This window comes from Octodon degus, unplaced genomic scaffold, assembly GCF_000260255.1.
Source record: "Octodon degus isolate 3935 unplaced genomic scaffold, OctDeg1.0 scaffold00116, whole genome shotgun sequence".
NCBI classification, from domain to species: Eukaryota; Metazoa; Chordata; class Mammalia; order Rodentia; family Octodontidae; genus Octodon; species Octodon degus.
Window position 1 is genome coordinate 6404880 of NW_004524692.1, and position 3727 is coordinate 6408606.

Here is a 3727-nt window from a genome sequence, read left to right on the forward strand (position 1 = left end):
ATAACACTATATGACACTAAATATGTAAATTATTAAATACATATATGTGAAAAAATATAGACATATAGTGACATTGGGGTCTACTCCTAAGGCTCTTGCATTGTACTACATCCCCGGCCTTTTAAAATCTCAAGACAAAGTCTTGCTAAGTTGACCTCAAAATCTTAATCCTCCTGCCTCAGCCTTCCAGAGGCCTGAAATATAAAGGTATGAGCTAGCACACCCAGCTACTGCCTACTCTGTTCTGGAAGCTCAGCTTGCAACACATGGGTTTTTCCTGTGGCTAACGTCTACCTGATGGAAAGGCAGAAACAAAGGAAAAGGAGGGCTGTCCTCCCACATTTTCTGGCTCTCTGGGCTCCAGACTTGACTGGAGAGGGAGGCTATGCTCTAGAGAGAGTCTTTTAGGCCTCTTGGCCTACAATACTTGACATTACACGCTGCCAGCCCAGTGCCCTGGGCTGCTGGGGGGAGGAAAAGCCCCTCCTAGTGATGCCCTGACCACTGGCATCTTCCCATGTGGCACAGCAGGAGCCAGAGCTAGCCTGCTCCATAGGCCAAAAGAGCAACACTGAGAACTGGACTTAGGTTTCCTCCTGTGTCTCCTGTAATGTTTTCTTTTGGCCAAATATATCAAAGCTCTGGAGAAGTCGTGAGGAGCAGACCCATCTCAATTTGAAGGAACTGGTGTTGTGAAATACAAGCTGGATGGAGACCCGGCTTTCCTTAGGAGTCACTCAAGTGGCACGTGATTGTTCAAGACATGTGTGTTGGCAGGGAACACACTGGGCTGGCACAGTGACAGGGAAGCTACTGGGAGCTTAGGCTTCTCCTGAAGTTTATGTTTCTACCCTTTAGAAATGAATAAATGGGGCCAGGGGAATAGCTCAGCATCATGCTTCTTGCCTGGAAAGCGAGGTCCTGAGGTGATTCCCAGTTACCCGCTCCCCCACCAAAAAGAGAGAAAGGAAATGAATAAATGTAACCTGTCTACCAAAGAAACTGTACCCTAGTGTTTCCCAGGAGATTTACAGTGTGCTATGTGCCGTGGCTGGGTGGGCATGTTTCATGGCCTGGGTCTCCATAGCTTCAACTATGAGCATGGAAGACAACCACACAGTTTGGATGAGCTGTAAGGTGGTTCTTCCCCTTGTGGGGTGGGGAGATAGTCAGTAGGGGGCAAGGACTAGCTTAGTGCTCCCTTTGCCAGAACTCAGGAGCCACTCCCTTCACAAAGCCGAGAAGTGTTTGTTTGATTTCTGTCATTGCCAGAGTAATCCCCTGCACTGAACTTCCCCAAATTCCCTGGGTGGAGAGATCTAGAGCTGGGTTTCTCAACTGTGACACTACTGACATTTGGGGATGCATAATTTTTGTCATGATGGGCTGTTGCACTGGAGGTAAGCCACGTCCTTGACCTCTACCCACTGGAGGTCACACCCTGGCTCTTGATAATGACCATCAAAGTGTGTCTCCATGGGCTGAGGGTGCAGCTCAGGGGCAGGGCACTTGCCTGACCTGTTTGAGAACCTAATTTTGAGCTCCAGCACTGAAAATGTCTCCAAATATTACCAAATGTTGTCTGGTGAGCAAATGCCGCCCAATTATGAACCACTGATCCAGAGGTATGCCAGAGTCCTCATCAGCTTTGAAAAATATAGCTCTACATACTAACAAATAGGTCTATCAAAGGTCATGTTTTGAAAGTGATCATGTGGCCACTTCAACATGGCCTATGCCTGCGATGTTCTCAAGGTTCCCTAAATAATACAGTGACCTGAGTGACTTTTATAAAAGAAATCAGCACCCAAGATGAGTTCCCCATAATAGCCACAAGAGGGTGGTGTGGCAGTATAGGCCTCTCTATCCCTAAGTCCCCAGCGCTGGTCCCTAGCAAAGGATCTAAGTGTACTCTGGGTGCACTGAAACTAAGACCAGATTCTCATCAGCTCGCACTACATACAGGCTGGAGCAAGAGCTGTCTCTCTGCTCAGAGATAAGGAGGCCTTCCGTGGTTTGATGACAGGCTCCGATCTCCAGTCACAGTTTCATAGAAGGCACCTAGCTCTACCCAGAGCTTCACTAATTCACCAGATAGCTATCAAATTCCTACTAAGTGTCAGAGCTTGACACCCAGTAAGAGCCACAAAGAACACAGATGCTTAAAATACAGTCATGTGTGGCTTAACAACATTCTGAGAAATGCCGCATCAGGGCATTCACATGGCGTGACCATCCTGTCACATACTCACCCTCACCTTAGGGCACCTATTGCACCCATAGGCCACTGGTAGAGAGGTGACAGACACACATAAGAGATAGATGGCCAAGGTGTTGTTCTAGGGCCATGCTGAATGAAACAGGAAACTGAGTCGAGCACAAGAGAAAAATGATGTAATCAAGAGATACAGTACTGAGTACGGGTGTGGTAGGGTGCCTGTAATCCTAGCACTGGGGAGGCTGAAAACAGGAGGATCCCTATGAGTTTGAGCTGTGTAGTGAGACATTGTACAAAATAAAAGTGAATTAATTAATTAATTTAAAAAAACAAATGCAGTAAGCAACATACATGAGGTTGCTGCCAGCAAAACACACAGACTCACTTACAGGAAGCTTTTTTAATCAGTAGAAGGTATATCCTATATAACAATAATAATTCCACGCATTGTGGCATATGTCTACAATCCCAACACTCTGGGAGATTGAGGAAAGAAATTCACAAGTTTGAGCTTAACCTGGGCTACTTAGTGACCTTGCAAGACCATGTCTTAAATTTTAAAAATAAAATAAAATAAGGGGCTAGAGATGATCTCAGTCCAAAGGTTCTGGATTTAATACCTGTAGTACCATATAAACACCAGAGAGAGAGAGAGAGAGAGAGAGAGAGAGAGAGAATAGCATAAAAAGTACATAGCCAGCAACACAGTCATGAATTATCAGTAGTATATACTATATATCTATATATATGTACTATATATCTATATCAGTATTATGTACTATCTATATCTATATCTATATCTATATCTATACCTACCTAGCAGCATAATAGGTTTGTTTGTACCAGCATTACTACAAACACATAAGTTATATGTTAGGCTACTAAATGTGAGTGTTAAAACCTCACCAGGTGATAGGAATTTTTCAGCTTCTTTATTGCAGCCCATGTGTATAATCCATTATTGCCCAAAATCTCATTATGCAGGATACAAATGGACTACATAATCTACTGGGACCCCCTGAAAAACAAAAGGAAATGCTGCTAATAATTACCCTTGGACAATGGCTAGGTTGTGTAGTCACCCCAAAACAAGAAAGTGAGGGTCTTCAGTAAGCGCACAAAAAGTGCACCCCACCCAGACTTCAAGAGTGAGCAGTATGTTTATCTTAGGCAAAAAATTGGAAGTGACAATGAAAATGAAGTAGGACATTTCCATGAAGTAGCCAAAGACACTATGGCTCAGAATAAGAACATAGAGGTGGTGGTGGTGATGCAGGCCTATGATCCCAGTACTCGCAGGCTGAGGGAGGAGGATCACTGCAAATTTGAGGCTAGCTTGAGCTATATAGGGAGTTCAAGGCCAGCCTGAAATATATAACAAAATCTTGTCTCATAAAAACCAAATAATGAGGAAGAGGAGGAGGAAGAGGAAGAGGAGGAGGAAGAAGAAGAAGAAGAAGAAGAAGAAGAAGAAGAAGAAGAAGAAGAAGAAGAAGAAGAAGAAGAAGA